Source organism: Macrobrachium rosenbergii, chromosome 28 (genome assembly GCF_040412425.1).
Source record: "Macrobrachium rosenbergii isolate ZJJX-2024 chromosome 28, ASM4041242v1, whole genome shotgun sequence".
Taxonomy (NCBI): domain Eukaryota; kingdom Metazoa; phylum Arthropoda; class Malacostraca; order Decapoda; family Palaemonidae; genus Macrobrachium; species Macrobrachium rosenbergii.
Window position 1 is genome coordinate 29122501 of NC_089768.1, and position 18612 is coordinate 29141112.

General features: G+C 33.8%; 1 protein-coding gene across 18 annotated transcripts in view; it reads left to right on the plus strand.

Annotated features, from left to right (window-relative positions):
• LOC136854167 (receptor-type guanylate cyclase Gyc76C-like) overlaps window positions 1-18612 on the plus strand; it is a 467449-nt gene that overhangs the window by 182938 nt on the left and 265899 nt on the right. For 7 of the 18 annotated variants that reach the window (XM_067130457.1, XM_067130450.1, XM_067130456.1 and 4 more), the window contains one exon: window positions 9687-9777. The exons of the other annotated variants lie outside the window; for them this stretch is intronic. The gene's annotated coding sequence lies outside the window, so the exon portion shown is untranslated. The remainder of the gene's footprint in view (window positions 1-9686; window positions 9778-18612) is intronic. 18 annotated transcript variants of the gene reach the window in all.

Here is an 18612-nt window from a genome sequence, read left to right on the forward strand (position 1 = left end):
CAATCAAGCCTCCTTACTTTATACATCATTTCAGTTATGAGTCACTCTCAAATCCCGAGATTTTCAAGTCACGAAAACATCGAGTTAAGGGAAAACAGCCGCGACTGGTGATGTATAGATTTACGGAGATTTCCCTGGTTCGTATCTTCCAGGAATTCTGGGGACAAGAGACTGATAATACCCCGCAAATCTTATAGTGATTTGTCTAAACCTTTTAGGATTTCGTATCCCGCGGCACATTTTTTTCTTTCGATTTTCTTTGGGTGTGTGTGTTTTTCTTGTGAGAAGATCTCTCTCTCTCTCTCTCTCTCTCTCTCTCTCTCTCTCTCTCTCTCTCTCTCTCTCTCTCTCTCTCGGATTGTTTTTGTTTTGATGCTGTTATTTTGGGTTTGATAGGTTTGATTTTTATTTTCTACAAACAGGATTTCTCTCTCTCTCTCTCTCTCTCTCTCTCTCTCTCTCTCTCTCTCTCTCTCTCTCTCTCTCTCTCTCTCTGGATTGTTTGTGTTGCGATGCAGTTATTTTCGGCTTGATTGCTTTGATTTTTATGTTTTCTTTTTAGGGAATTCAGTTTCTCTCTCTCTCTCTCTCTCTCTCTCTCTCTCTCTCTCTCTCTCTCTCTCTCTCTCTCTCTCTGTCCGTGAGGTTCGATGTCAGGGGCTTTTGTTTGGGGGACGCAAGTTTACAATATATGTGAATTAATATCTCTAGTTATTATTGCTTTGAATTAGTTGGAAGGGGGTGGTCAGTGTCCTATTTAAAAAAAAAAAAGTGCATTACTGGAAGGTAGAAATACAATAGTAAGTCAAGTGGATGATGTAAAAATAGAAGGGAACAATTGTTTAAGCTTCAAAAGAAGAGAGGCAAGTAAGTAAAGGACCTAGTGGCACTACTAAATGACGCGATACAGTCATTGCATAAAATGACAAGAATGGAACGTAAAGTGCATTATTCTCAGGAGTAAAGTTCAGTGACCTTTGTAACAATGAAAAAGAGGCCTTTTTTAAAATGGGAAGTAAAAGGATTGGCTGAATCAGGAGAGAAATATGGAGTGACGTATTGAAGAATATCTCGTAGAATGGTTTAGGTGTACTTTTGAAACTCGGGGATTGACTTGCAAAGCTAAAAACAGTATGAATGACGTCCGAAAGAAATAATGCCTGACAAGTGTAAAACGCAAAGAATTAAACGCAGAGCACAATAGCTTTGTTTTTATTTCAGTTATAGGTAGCATTCATAATTCTCCTGAATTATGTCTTGTATTTTTGTGTGCCATTTAACTGTATACATAAGGATACTCGTACATAGAGGATGAGTTTACTAAAATAGATGAAACTGTTAATAATCTATGTTCGGATTTGAATGCCGATATAAAAAAAAAAATTCGCAGAGAAAAAAATACTGAAAAGTACAAAATTGTAGAGATGGGATACAAGGTGTTGTAAGATAGGAAATAAAACTACTACTTTTTTTTGTGTGGGGGCGGGAGGCCGTGGGTGGAAGAAACGCCTCCAAGATGCAAGGAGGAATAAATGCGGAAATTAACACGCCAGTAATATTTCAAGAGACGAGACACCGTGGCCCCGGGGATGCGTTCTCATCAATGCATCCTTGATTTATTCTCCATGTTAAAAATTATTCAAGAAAATTAAAATATTCACTCACAATCTTTAGTGGGGGGCCAGAAAAAAATTATATATAGTCAAAAAGTTTAAGTGGGAAAATGAGAAATTTTTTCCTCCAGCCACCATTTTTGCTAATAAATATAAAAGTTAAATGAGAAGTCTGGGCCTCATTCAAGACTGTTTTTAAGAATATGGAACAAGCAAATGGAAGAGTGAAACTCCGATGAATATCGATTAAAGAATATGCCCGGTAAAGTTATTAATAACTTAATATGTTTTTTATTGCTGATATAATGAAGGTGACCTCCTTTCAGGGAAATTAAACTGAAGTTTGAATTATTACCCAGTGATTAATGGGAACTGCTTTCAGGTGCTGATCAGTGCTAGGTCAAGAATATTAATAGCTATCATGATGATGATGATTATTATTACTATAGTTATTACTAGAGTAAGTACCTGCATTCGAATCCTGGTAAGAGTAGGTACATATGTATATATATATACAGTGTGTATATATATATATATATATATATATATATATATATATATATATATATATATATATATATATATATATATATATATTACTCTGACCAGAATTTGAATGCAGGTATTTTCTCCGGTAATAATAACAATAATCATCATCATCATCATCATCATCACCATCACCACCACCACCACCATCACCACCACCACCACCACCACCACCACCACCATCACCATCACCATCACCACCACCACCATCACCACCACCATCATCATCACCATCACCACCACCATCATCATCACCATCACCATCACCATCACCACCACGGAAAGGAAACAACAACAACGAAAAAATCTCATTATAAAATTCATTGATATTTTCCGGTTAGTAACGATCAGCGGCTAAAAGCAGTTCCCTTTAAGCCCTGGTAATATTTCAGGTTTCCGTTTAATTTCCCTGGAATGAGGTCACGCTCATTATATCAGCAGGCAATAATGAAATAAAATACCTGGTTAATATTAAGAACTTTGTCGGGTATATTTTTTAAAAGATAGTCATTACGGCTGTATTTTTTCCATTTGCTTCTGTATCGTAGGGCCAAAGGCTAATTCGTAATAATAATAATAATAATAATAATAATAATAATAATTATTATTTTTATTATTATTATTATTATTATTATTATTATTATTATTATTATTATTATTATTATTGTCTGTTATTGAGAGTTTCTGGAGATATTATTATTATTATTATTATTATATTATTATTATTATTATTATTATTATTATTATTATTATTATTATTATTATTATTATTGTTGTTGTTTGTAAGAGGGGCTTCTTCTGAGATATTATTATTATTATTATTATTATTATTATTATTATTATTATTATTATTATTATTATTAATGGTAAATTATCCTTTCGCCTTAGGACACGTCACATAAAAATAGGAATAACAAAAATAGTAACAAGTAAGCAATTTAAACCTTCCATTAATATAGCGGCATCTGGGCATCAGAAATGGCAACAGATAATGTAAATGCAGCTTTCGATTCCACTCCGTTTTATAATACTCTTCTGGGCCGCAATAGACGAAAAATGAATTGAAAACGGAATTTGCTTTTCAGCTTCCAACTCGTTTTTGCTTGTTTCATCCGACGATGCATTAGGAAGGGTTTCTCTTTCGTTTTACTCCCTCTTTTGTTTAGTGGTTTTTTTTTAATATTTTTTTTTAGGGCGTATCCCTTAATCTTGTTTTCTTCCCCTCTCCTTTCCATTCCGTTTCTCATTGAGGATTATTGCATTTTTCGTGCTTTTATTGGCGTGGTCTTTGGAGTGCCGATAGTGTTCTGCTTTTTGAAGTTTTGTTTTAAAGGTCACTTGTTTCGTATTTTGGTCACGTATATCATCATCTCCGTGTGTGTTTTCCATGTTTCAAGTGTTTATTTCTTCTTAGTGTTCTTTGTTATTCAGTTCTTTTGTCTGTCTATCGTAATATTTACACACACACACACACACAACGTTATATTTTATATACATAAAGCATATATGTATGTATAAAAATACATATGTGTATATATGCATATATATAATGAATATATATAATTATATGTATATATATGCGTATATATAATTATATTTATGTATGTATGTATATATATATATGTATATGTATATTGTATAATATGCAAGTTTACACTCGGTTATTACAACTGGTATCACGCTAACTTCTAACGATGAAATAAACTCTCTATAAAATGGAAGACAGTTTGAATGTTTCCTTACACTGTACTTATAAGTAAAATTTTTGTTTCGATTACTTATTTATCTGCTAAATCCGTTTATTTTTCTATTAGTTTGTATGAAAAATTGGTAATGTCTTCTGTAAGAATGGTTTCTGTAAAAAATAAAAAAGATTCATTCTCCATGCGACTAGCTTTCCATTTCAATATAAAGTTACCGTTTAGTTTATGGGAAAAAAAGGATGGTTGCTGTAAAAGGGGATTTACCGGTAAACTTATTTTCACGAAGAGTTGTATTATTTTTGAGTGAAAAGGGTGGCGAGATATGCAACATACAACATGTAATAGTTTTCCCCCTGTTCTGATGAATCAGCAGTTCTGATAATGGGCGAGACTGCAAACGTAAGTGTAATGGATGCAAAAGAGTAATCTTTTGACAGCAAGAGAGAGAGAGAGAGAGAGAGAGAGAGAGAGAGAGAGAGAGAGAGAGAGAGAGAGAGAGAGAGAGAGAGAGAGATATACCAAGCTTTTCATGGAGTACTTGAGAAATCGCAAAATAAATGCACGAGTTCTATTCTTTAAAGGCTTCGGCGTAAAGAATTTTGTAGCCCTTAATTGCTTGCTCGTTTGGAAATTGGGAATTGCTTTGTTTGATATCCCCGTTTTCAGTACCGCGTACAGTGTGAAATTCGAAATAAAAATTACATACTTTTGTTCGTTGATTATGTGTGTATTTGCCATAGCCGTTCTATTTAAACTTTGAAAATTTTTATATATATATATATATATATATATATTTATATATATATAATATATATATATATATATATATATATATATATATATATATATATATATATATATATATATATATATATATACGATCTGCTTCTCTAGAAAAATTAGAAACTAAAGTTGCAATAGTTGTGAATGATTTACACATAATAAGGAAATTGAGATTTGATATAACATTAATACCTTCTCATTATCTGTAACGAAAGTTAAGTATACCTTAGTTTTACCGGACCACTGAGCTGATTTACAGCTCTCCTAGGGCTGGCCCGAAGGACTAGACTTATTTTACTTGTCTAAGAACCAATTGGTTACCTAGCAACGGGACCTACAGCTTATTGTGGAATCCGAACCACATTATAGCGAGAAATGAATTTCTGTCACCGGAAATAAATTCCTCTTATTCTTCAATAGCCGGCCGGAGACTCGAACTCGGTCCTAGCGAGTGCTAGCCGACAAATCTACCGACTAGGCCAACGAGGAACTTCTGTAACGAAAGAATGCAAATATGTGGAGTAAAGATGTATCTTCGGATTTTGAAATAAATTGAAAGAAATAGCAAGTTAAACTTTTTAAATCGCTCTTGAAAATTCGTAGGAAAGTCAAAGCAAAGCCGTTTTCAGAAAACCATCACCTAAGGACAAAATCTTTTATGAAGAGTGGAGTAACTGATCACTGTTAAATACTTATCGATAGTTCAAACTGTCCCATAGTGTTACCCTGTGAACAATTCATTGACAGGAAACAGCGTGAAAGCAGTTGAAATCTACCCATGGTCTTGATTCTTAATCGGATCTCACACCAACTTTCAACTTCAATTTGGATGAACGAGGGACGAACAAAGTATTGTGTGTGAGTCTTCATTTCAAACGTGTTTGCGGAGTCTCTCCCAAAATACCGCATTGTTCAAATCGTAGGCTTTTTTTTTTTCTTTTGTATGTGATAAAACAATTCAAGCAGATTTTGCTTTGAATACTAAAAAAATTTAGTGCACATAATCTGTGTCATGTCCATTGTTAACCCCGTTATTGCTTTAGTTAAATAGAATTTAGTTGATAAAACAAAAAATGTATGAATAAATATTTTAGTTATATATTCGAATGTATGAGAGAATTGCTATTTTATCGAGATGTAAAATTTCGTCTTCGTTTGTATTTTGAACATCTGTGGAGTTAAAAATGCATATATATATGTGTGTGTGTATGGATATATGTATATATAATGTGTGTTTTTGCGTGTGTATACCTCTTAATGCATAGGTAGGATTCTCGAATGACCAGCTAGGAACCCAGGTCAAATCCCAGGCAAGGGTGGAATACTCGATTAAATCCATTACGCGTTTCTTGACCCAAGCAGTTAGCCTAATTAAAAACCCTGTCAGCAGTCAGGTTAATATGCGACAGCCTAATGGGAGGTAGAAATAAAATTTCTCTCTCTCTCTCTCTCTCTCTCTCTCTCTCTCTCTCTCTCTCTCTCTCTCTCTCTTTTATATATATATATATATATATATATATATATATATATATATATATATATATATATATATATATATATATATATATATATATATATATATATATATATAATGTGTGTGTGTATGTGTATATTACATATATATATGTGTATATATGTATTATATATATATATATATATATATATATATATATATATATATATATATTATTTCATATATAAACACGAGGAATTTTCATGATTTTTATTGTGTACGAAGTTTTATATTTTTATTTTAACATTTTTAACTTTAAAATCCAAAGGGGTGCCCACTGCCATCTTCTATGGCTATGAAAGTTTAGTGATTCCGATTTGATTTCTGGGGGGGCCTCGAAAATTGTTTTGAAAGTGAATGGGTCCGCTTTTTTTTTTAGCACAACAGGCGATTAATCCTTTTTCAACTATTTTTGTTTTATGGAATTAAAAATCTTTTGTAATAGGGCTATACAAAGACTATAACTATATATATATATATATATATATATATATATATATATATATATATATATATATATATATATATACATACATACATACATACATACATACATACATACATACATACATACATACATACATACTTACATACATATATTTACTGTATATATGCACACATGCAAGCTTTCTTGGCACAGATCTTAGAATGGGTTTTGTATATTTATTATTTTGTTTATTTTTAAGCCAATTAGTTATTTTTCTAATTTTTGTTTATGTAGCGTTCAAAGGGATGGAATATCCTTAATTACTAAGATTAAAGGAATATTAAAATTACGTTCAGTTTTTACTTGCATCTTTTGAGATTAATACCTAGTACATTGAATCAATTTCATAATTGTAAATAGGCAAGATGTTCCGTTGTATTCACACTCTGTCCGTCCACAAGTTTGACGTCTTTCGTGAAAACTTCACCCAGAATATTATGCATAATATTTCCCCTTTCTGCAAACCATGACATAAAAACATTTTATGCCTTAATTCGATGTGACGTTTTAGGGAATCAGATCCCCTTTCTCCAAACCATGAAGTAAAAACATTTGACGCCTCAGTTAGATATGACGTTTAAGAGCATCAGATCCCCTTTCTCCAGACCATAAAGTAAAAACATTTTACGCCTCAATTAGATACGACGTTTAAAAGAATCAGATCCCCTTTCTCCAAACCATGAAGTAAAAATATTTTACTCCTGAATGAGATATGACGTATAAAAGAATCAGATCCCCTCTCTCCAAACCATGAAATAAAAATTTGATTTAGATACGTTTGAATCAGATATAAAGTAAAACATTTTATGCCTTAATTAGATATAAAAAAGAATCAGATCCCCTTTCTCCAAACCATGAAGTAAAAACATTTTACTCCTGAATGAGATATGACGTATAAAAGAATCAGATCCCCTCTCTCCAAACCATGAAATAAAAACATTTGACGCCTCAATTAGATATGAGTATAAAAGAATCAGATCTTAAAAAGATAACGCACATTGAAAGCGCCATTCTGGAGAGAGAGAATAACACTGATGGTATCCCCCTTTCTCCAAACCGTGAAGAATGCGAATTTTTTGCTTCAGTAAGTTATGACGTTTAAAAGAAGCAGATCTTAAAACTAACGCTCACAGAAGGCGAACAAATGTGTCAGTGTCGGGAAGGAAAATAACGACGATTGCCAAAATAAATTCTGGTTGTTTGTCAGGATCCTTTGTGGGTAGGGCCACCGCTTGGGGGAATAGGGCGAAGGTTTTAGTGAATGACGGAAGGGAGGTTTTAAGATATTTTCGGAAATGAAAAAGCGTTCGGTTGCTTTTCTTGGGGAAGAGGCAGAAAGAAGTCTAAACTCAAACGCCGCAAGGTTTTAGGCCTTGAAGAAGGAGCTTGGGCTTATATTCGGCAAATTCAGTTTCTTACGCGAAAGCATAGTGTGGTTTTGGTTATTCCGAAGAGTGGAAGTTTTGATTTACAACAAGCATTTTCCTTGGCGGTTGGTTAGTGTTGTTTTGGTTATTCTTAAATTTATAACTTTGAAATTCGTAATTACAAGGGTAGGAATTTTATAATTAAATCTTTTGACAGGATTGCAATGTCCATTGTTCGTATTATGGAAGCTATATGAAGACTAAGATGTCAGGCATCCATTTTCACGTTTTACATCTTGTTTCAGAGAAGGATTGGGAAAAATGTGCAATATTAGAGAAGAATGCGCAAATGCCTCGTACTGCACACACACACTTCTTCTTCTTCGTTTTAACGTTTTTTATATGGGGTAAGCACACACACACCGTACACACACACCCCGGTACCGAATGTGTACATGTAAAAAACCCCGCTAATGGGCGGAAGTCCGATAGTTCGAGACGTGTGATTCAGAACAAGAGAATGGGATTATGAGCAAGTGTTTCTCTTTTGTTCCGAATGACTACTTCAGGAGTGCCGCAAGTGTTTCAGATGCTTCTGACTGTAACTGGTATAACTTTTGGTAAAGTTATCAAATGTTTCACCTGCGATCGCCAGTACCTGCGCTGCGTAATGTTCAGTGTGTTGTTTGGGGCCGAGATACGGTATAGACGTCACATAGAACGTACGCGTTTGTGTGGTAGAGTTGAGGTGGGGGCTGTTGTTTAAGGTTCAAGACTAGATTCATGACTTTGAAACATTTTTTTTACTCCGTTGTTGATGTAGTTCGTCCTATTTGAACGCATGTTTTGACATCTCTTTCCTGTCTTTCCTACTCTCGTGCGTCAAGTTTTTTTATACTCCTCTGTTCAAGATGGTATCTTGCGTTTTTAATTAATGTTTGTACGCCGGTGCCAGCTGACTTGTGACCCATGTGACCTTCGGTAGTATTTTCTTAGGTGTGTGTGCTCGCTCATGTCGATTTCCAGACGTTTAAATACACACACACACACACACACACACACACACACACACACACACACACACACACACACACACACACACATATATATATATATACTGTATATATCCTGGTATCTTGTAAAAAGTGATCAGCAGATTCTAATATATGAATATATATAATCTGCTGGTCACTTTCTACAAGATACTTATACAATTATAATCCGCGCGATGCCCTCTTAACTTCTCGATTTCCTATCACTTTTTGGATAAGCTTGTCACTACAAAGCCTAGAGCCAAATGAAGAACAAAAACAAAAAAAAAGGAAGGAATTCAGCTGTCAATAACAGGATTCGGACCCGCATTCGGTATATCAGAATGAGATCTCGTTAGCTCACCTGACCACGAAGAAGGTTCGAATCCTGCTGCAGACGTCAGAATTTCTTTCGTCATTTGGCTGCAGGCTTTGTAGTGACAAGTGTGTCGAAAAGTATGATGAAATCGAGAAGTTCTGCGGGCATTGGGGTTACTAAGATTACATATTTTCTGTGATTTATGTATGCTGCATTTAATAACTCCAAGTTTGATTTTTAAAGTGTCAGTCAAGAGAAATTCAGTTATGATGTTCAATGCTCGAGGAAAGATGGTGCGAACTAATTTCGGGTTTTCTTCCGCAGGTAATAAGACTTGCCGGCAGAGAAGAGGTGGGGGACTGAGTCAGAATTCCAAACAAGCTTACGGTGAAATCTCGACATCTTTTCGACGGAGGTAGGAATTTTCCTATTGTATTCCCCGAATACTTGTACTAGCCCCGTATCCTGCTGGTATGTCGGCATTAGGTGTGCCTTTGGGGCGGGGGGGGAGATGCATTGTGGCGGCAGGACGGTGGTCCTTATCGGATTACCTGTCCCAAAGGGGCGTCTAGTTGGGACTTGTGTTCGAGAACTGTCTTTTGTCGATATTATTTACGCATTTGTATTTAGGTATAACTGACCTTCGCGCGTCTGTGCATATAGTATGACGCAAACACGTGAATTTGGTTTTTCTAACATATTCCTTTGTTTACGCGATATATTTTTTTCGATTGCAGTTAAGGAAATGTATAGATTTTTATTAAAAAGGAACTATACCTTCAAAATTGTTTGCTCAAGATGAATTGTCTATCTATCTACCTATCAATCTGTCTATCTAGATTAAGTCAGCCTTGTGCTGGCACGGGACCTTTCTCCTCAGTAGCCCGTAAATGAGTTGTCCAAGTTGGTTTGGATGTCTTTGTATATGGTATATATGGCTGCAGTTTTTTTTTGACCTATGATCCTGGCTGCGTTCCCTTTGGCGAACGTTTCATGCCTCCTCTTGTCTTTGTGCATCTGTGACGTGGGAGTCGTTCATAGCTACTGTTTTATAATCTCAAGATTCTTCAATTTTTTCTTCTAGGTAATTATATGCTATTTAAATTTAATAAATTTTCAAGAGTTCGCTGTTGGTTGTAAATCACATCGCAGTTTTAGACCATATCTTCATTTCTTGTCAGTAATTCCAGAAGATTTACCTAATATAACGTAACTACTAAAATCCACAAAATACTTCCAGAAATTTTGATACTTGGAAGTAAATGGATTCGTCCACTCTGGTCACCTGAGCTCTCAAAAACTCGTATGAAAATGTCAGTTTCATGTCCATTAAAATTAATAGTGGTTGAGCAAGACAGTCTTGTATGGTTCTTCAGGACTCTAAATTTGATTTGCTTATGTTGTCATTTTTAATAATCAACATCCTTTTACTAATCAATTTTATTTTATCATTTAATATTTATTGATTCAGTTCCTTGGAAGTTTACTAGGAAATTAATGACCATTAAGGATTATTTCAGTTGATGTGTTCTCACAATGAATAATAATAATAATAATAATAATAATAATAATAATAATAATAATAATAATAATAATAATAAATTCATGATGATGACAAAAAATGTCGTGTCGTGATTAAATTGTTGTATAATTCCTTTAAAAAACAATACAATATAAAATAATAATAAAATAATAATAATAATAATAATAATAATAATAAATAATAATAATAATAATAATAATAATAATAATAATAATCATAATCATATCATAATAATAATAATAAGACATTCACAATGTCTTGATTGAATGGTTGTATATTTCTTTTACAAGTAATAATAATAATAATAATAATAATAATAATAATAATAATAATAATAATAATAATAATAGCTTTATTTTTATTCATAGTGAGATCACATTATGTAATCATTCTGATTTCTGTTCATTTATAGACCTAGCCAACAGAAGCAGTAACTGAAAGGCTTACATACATTTTCCATTAAAATATAGCCTCAAATTGTTTACTTCTTCATTAATCAAGACCATTCCCAGACTCACTGTTATCATCTAGACAGTTCGGACACTTTTTCCTTTTTAACGAGGGTGCATTCGTTTCCATTATCAACTTTGCTAAATGGAAATGTTTGCCGCAGTGGTAATTACCCTGGCCGTAATACTCGCTGCGAAAATCGCAATTAAACTTTCTGGGGTTTGATCGTCCCTTTGTGTGCTTCTTCAACCAGAGAGAGAGAGAGAGAGAGAGAGAGAGAGAGAGAGAGAGAGAGAGAGACTTAATCATCAGAGTAGCCATCTGGTTAGCAATTATCTTATGGCCTACTCCTCTCTCTCGAGTAATGAAACTGCAGGAGTGTACAAAATTGAGGCATCTTAAAATAAGTCGTTTGTTTTTCGTACAGAGTCTATAGTTTCGTTGTTATTGATTTAATTGGCACATAAAACTGTTTTCACCTTTGCTTTTCAGTTTCAGTATCAACTCATTCCTTCCTTAATCTTTAGATTGTTCTCGTAAATATGCGCATCTCATAAATGTAATCTTTATCGGAATTTCAAAGATTAAGCGTTATCGTGCGCCCGTTCATTAAAATGACGAAATCATATAAAGTAATATATGATAATTTTTTCCTCTTTTGAAATGTGATAAATTTCCTCTTTTGAAATGTGATATGTATTCATGAGAAGGTCGCTATAAATGGAGGTGTACCAATGAGTGCTTGTTGCGCATTGAATTGAAAACTTGCAATTTTGTCTGATTCTGATGAGATTTTGTTAGCGTTTCTCTGATCCTCAGTAGTATCAGTCAGGCTAAAAGTCATTTGTGCGGCTATTTAACGTATAATGTGGATATATGAACGTGATATAATATTGCTGTGGCCTTCCGTCATTACACTTATGACTCATGTTTATAAAAAGAAATATTGTGGTATATGATTTATCTTGTTTAGGCAACTCTTATAATTTAGTGGTTTGCTGGAAAAAGTCTGTGTTTTTATACTTATACTATACTATACTCTATTCGACTGGGCACGAAACTTCATGAAAGTGATGAATATGTCGAAATGAATGTTCTTATTCTAAACTTTTTTTTTTTTTTTTTTTTTTTTGAGACCCGAGTTTGCCTTCACGCCATACTTCTGGATAATGTTTAGCCTCATTAATTTCTGATTGACGTCAGTATCATGAGCGAAATTATCTTTTAAGGTAGGTGGAGTGGAAAAGGAGAAAGGGTATCAGGCAGGTTATACTGGTCAGAAACGAACAAATGCATAAACTTGTTACTCTTTCTTGGCAACATGCCGTTGGTGTGCGTGCGTGTGTGTGTGTGTTGTTTTTTGTTCTGGGAAAAAATCTGATGAAAGGAAGGTCAGGTAAATGAGATATTACTCAAACGTGGTCTTTGAACGTCAGTCCCTTTTCAGCTCTGAGTTTTTGTCAGAGTTTGTGTTGTATTTTTTTCGCGATTGCAGCTCTGCCGCTTTTAAATTGAGCCAATAATAAAATTGGATTGTTATTGGACATTGGATTGTTATTGCTCGTGAATTTTAATTGGAGATTCAGTGTGACTTTTTTTTTTTTTTTTTTTTTTTTTTTTTTTTTTTTGCCTGTATTAAGGGGCGTTATTGGCTTTCATTCGATTTGACCATTTTTCCGTTCGTTATTTTCCAATTTTTGTCACTCCTCTTCAGATTTATGAAGAAGATTATTATCTAAATCTTCTGTTCATCAAGGCAAAGGAAAGGCCACTCAACCCATGCCTTTTGAACAGGTATTTCCCCATTTTGACAGAGATAGTGTATGCATGGTATGTCCTCTGTAAAATTAAAGAATGAAAACTTTCCCAGCATTTGAATCAGATAGGTTTAGATCTCTTTCGGCAACAGCGTGTAGAAATTACGTAAACGCTTGGTCATGAAATTCTGTTGAGCAGGATCCGAGTTCCCTCGGCCAATCCCTTCGTACCAGCGAGTTATTTATGTCAACGTGATGATCGCAGTTTTCTGTTGACTTTGTTTGTTTAATCGCATTCGAATGGTTTTCTTTCTTTTGTTTAAATGAACTGTATTAAACTTTTCGTTTTATTGTCAGGTGTCAATGTTAATCGACCTTGTTTGCGTCGCAGATGTTGAGGTTGAGATAATTTTTATATAGCTAGGGGTTTATTTTTCTAAGCGGCCGGAAACCGTAGTACTTTTTGCAGTTAATAACTCGTCACTCGGCGTAGTTTAATTGATGTGGTTTTGCTTTAGTATCAAACTGTTTTTAACAAAATTTTGTATTTATACTATAATTTCTGGCATACTTTTATTTATAAGCATTTTGTTTATTGGCATGTAATTCCTGTTTGCTGTTGTTATATTTTCATTATAATATACCTCTACTCAGTTATTTTACTGATGTAGTTTTTAAAGTTAAGTGTATTTTCTTGTATTTTACACTATTTTATTCTTTTCCCCTTACCCATTTTACTTATTATTTATTTATGTGAATAAGGAGAAGGGTGTTAACTGAGTAGGAGGGGTTTGTAAACTACTTTTAACCAGATTGTCAGTGAGAAATTAGGGAAGATGACTCAAGCTTTGAATTGGATTGGAATGTGGCACCACAATGTTGAGAGATGAAGACATTGGTGGTGGGATGAACGGGTTCAACTCTTAATTTTTGATGTTATTGAAATAGTAATGAGTTGTCCTTCTAATGCACGATCTTTTTAGTATTGTGCTGTAGAGGAAAGTACTACGCCTTAGCACGGTTAAATCTAACGTAAGCTACCTTAGGGCTCTTGCATACTTGTCCACACACACACACACACATACTGTATATGTATATATATATATATATATATATATATACATATATATATATATATATATATATATATATATATATATATATATATGTGTATGTATATATATGTAATTTATATATATATATATATATATATATATATATATATATATATATATATATATATATATATATATGTGTGTGTGTGTGTGTGTGTGTGTGTGTGGATGTGTATGTGTAATGTGCTAGTTTTCGTTTTTCGATTTGTTTATTTTAGTTTTACCACATCTTGTATATTTATCAGGACGTTTAGGATGCATATTGAAACATTTAAGAAATTTAATGGGACATTTTGAATATACAATCAGAAATTTAGGCGACACAATAACTTGATGAATAACGTTCTGTTTTCTCCAAAAATATTACTAATGAATTGGTGGTTTCATTGAAAACTCTAACCCTCCACTGGCTCTTTGGCCTCTTTTTGACCCATTGCCCCATTGCCCCAGACCTCTTCTTGTCATTTAAGTTTAAGCCTTCTCAGACCTGTCACGTGAACCTTTATTGCCCAGCTCATTAACTAGACTACAGGAGGTTGTCAGCCGATCCTCTGCTGGGTATTCCTAATGGCTTTCTTCCTTCCACTACACCCTCTGCCCTCCTCGGTGCATACAGGTGATACCCATTGCAGCCTTTCGTAAAATTTGAAATCACATGTCTTTTACGGCACCTTCCACAAGACTTTCCTTTCACAGCAATCTCTTCTTATTCTTTTTGATGTTGCGTTATCATATTTTGTTCGAGGTGGTTACAAGTCGGAGTTGGACATCCATTGATTGTTAGGGTCTTATTATGCCTTTATAGATTCACAATTTGGCCGTTCCGTGTGCTTTCTTCCTTTCAGGATTGTAACCAGCTTTGAGTGTTGAAGGGTTTGGATTTCAGCCTTCCTTAAATTAGAAAGTATTGTAAATATAACCTATATTACAATGTTGTCAACCCAGGCGGTGAATGTACACATAGGAAATATCATCTAGGGATAAAGGGACTGGAAAATTTGACATCAGGTTGATCCTGATTATGAAATGTGGTCCTACTTTAACTTTTCCTCCATTACCGGAAGCTATTTTACTGCGAACTTCACTTGCTGAAATGTGTCACATACATGATTATGTAATTGCTGAATTTAGTCCATTTTAATGATTGCTTCATAACTCGATAATTTGAATGAATGCAGTCATAGATTTGATCCAATATGTTTTGATTCAAATCCTCTGTATTAAAAATTAGGTGCCATTACTGTGAGAATATAGTGCAGTTACGCTTCATCAGCGGGAGGAGATATAATAATAATAGTATTAGATAATATGCTAGATATGATATTACTACCACTCTTGCTTATTATATGACCAATAAAAATCTTGAGGCTGATGGAGATTCGAATAGTATAAAACCTGTATATAATCGTGCTACAACGCAATTTATAAAGTACCCTTCTAACAGTATTAGTCTTAGTGCTAACGATAACAAGCAGGTATGTTATTATAAACCGTAAACGGTGGTAGCTATGCCGACGCGAGAACGCCTGCTGGCTATTGTATTGCAGCATTAATAAAGAGGCCTCTGTAGATGACGATAATATGCGAACGACGAAGCAGCAAGACCTATAAAGAAATCTCTCGTCCGGAAGGCGAGATTGAATTGGCGCAGCGTGGAGGGAATCAAGAATTACTGAAGCTAGAAGATCGGTTGAGTTAATTGCTCCATTGCGGAAGTAATAAATGGTGATGACACTAGATGAACCGTTATATATATATATATATATATATATATATATATATATATATATATATATATATATATATATATATATACATATATACATACATACATACATATATATACATACATACATACATACATACATACATATATACAAGGTCCCGTTGCTAGGTAACCAATTGGTTCTTGGCCACGTAAAATAAATATAATCCTTCAGGCCAGCCCTAGGAGATCTGTTAATCAGCTCAGTGGTCTGGTTAAACTAAGGTATACTTAACTTATATATACATAATAAATATATATGTATGTATATATATATATATATATATATATATATATATATATATATACATAATAAATATATATATATATATATATATATATATATATATATATATATATATATGATTATTTATTATTTAGATAACGTTCTTTCTACACTTCAAATGTAGTGTGGTTTATATATATACGATATATATGTTGATTATTTACTTTTAGATAACCTTTCTACACTTGCCGAGTTGGTGGATTTTTACCACATTGCCTTCGCCGGTTCAGCTATGTTACTGTAGAAAAGATGTTCATCAGGGCTTCTAATTTGTATATGGAGTCATTTTCAAAGATTCAAAGATCTGAAATTTGTGAAGTATTTCAGGGCCAAAATAAGGTTGGTTTCCATAATATCAGTTCTAAGTAATTTGATAATAAGATTTCATAGGAACTTGAAACTTTTGACAGAGAACCCCACAGTACCTAAGGTCATGAAATTTTGGTTTTAGTCAAATTTCTAAAATCCCCCAAAACCTAAAGATAATGAAACTGTCTCTTTCATGAAAAGATAATGAAACTATCTCCATATAAGCTTCAGAGCTTAATGGTTTTTCTCATAATAGCTCAGGAGTCTAAACCTGTGACTTTACTCTGCTAAATGTAGAACCACCCTGCTCAGTGACTCAGAGTTTTCAGGACTCTATGTCATAACTTTGCATATATGTACAGTAGGTCTGCCTTTATAGGAATATAGACAAGCCTCTTTGCATGTTTGTTGGAAAAGGGTTCAAATGCAAAATGCAAGTTTTTCTTTTAACCCTTCTACATGCGATGTGACAGGATTGAGATTAATCTGCGGCCGGGCTCAGCTTGTTCCTTTGTCAAGGACCAATTAGTTGAACTGTTAAGAAACAAGTGAAGGAAAGTCTGCGAGTGGGACATTGCCCTTTTGTTCTTCTTTGTGTTGAGGTTGAGGAGACAGTGTTTCGTATGTAACCTTTTTCTTTGTTGCAATGCTGCATCTGTGTATGTATTTGTGTGTGTATGGATGTGTATGTATATATATATATATATATATATATATATATATATATATATATATATATATATATATATATATATATATATATATATATATATATATATATATATATATATATATATATATATATATATATATATCAAGTGACACGGAAAAGCTTGAAAAGAAACGACTTGGTGCCAAATACTTCAGTGTAATTAACACATCTTTGGGGCCCCCAGAGATGTGTTAATTACGCTAAATTACTTGGCACTCTGTCGTTTCTTTTCAGCCTTCTCCTGTGGCGTCAGCTGACAAACAAATCACGTGCATATTTTTTTATTTCAAGTATATATATATATATATATATATATATATATATATATATATATATATATATATAATATATATATATATATATAACAGTTCTGTTAAACATATATTCAGGTGGTTTTCTTACAGAGCCTTGATGGTTATGTTGAAGAAGGGTTACCCGCAAAGTCCTTTAGAAAGTCAAGAGTGCACTTGAGTTTAACTGCTTGTAGTCCGAGAACGCTTTCAGAGAAAGCTCTCTCGCAGTCCAGTCGAGATGAAACTGTAAACCATTTTCATTCTCCTGTATGTGTAGAGGTTAACAATGAATGGAAGACTATCTCAATGCCTTCTGCTTCGAACCTATGAGTCGCCATTGCAGAAGTGATGAAGTTGCTACACAGCAAGATCAGATTTAGCCCATCTTTCTATTTGCCCAGATCGGTTGAGAGAAAGAGTACTGACTTAGGAACCCCAGTGACCTCGCTTCGTGTTTAAGGCATTCTGGTTTTTGCAACGTTTTATTTTTTTTTGGGGGGAGGGGGTTGCTTGGGGGCTGGTGTTTGAGAGTGGATGGGGTTTTTCGTAGTGAACAGTTTTTAGTTTGTTTTTTCCTATTACTGTATAGTTATTTGGTTATTGACACACGCTACTGAATGAGTTTGCGTTAATTGGAATCTTGTTCAGCTTATAAACTTTACAATGTTGTATGCCTATGTCGTATTTTTGTAGTGCCTTGTATATTCGTATATTTGCTCTCTTTCAATTCCACGTGTCCCAGAGTATTGTTAAACGGCCCTTGAAATGTATTGAATGAAATATATTGAATGAAATATACTGAATGGAAAATATCTTGAAGTATATATATGCATATTGCAAGTGGCGTGTGAAGCAGCTTCTATATTTGCATGGTAACATTGTGCAATATTTCACGAACAAAATGTCGCAATGTTGAATTCATGTAACAAAGGCAAGCAGGGAAAAAAAAACTGAAGAAAATGTGGGAATTTTATTGCCTTCAGCAGTTGCCTACCCTCTCTCTCTCTCTCTCTCTCTCTC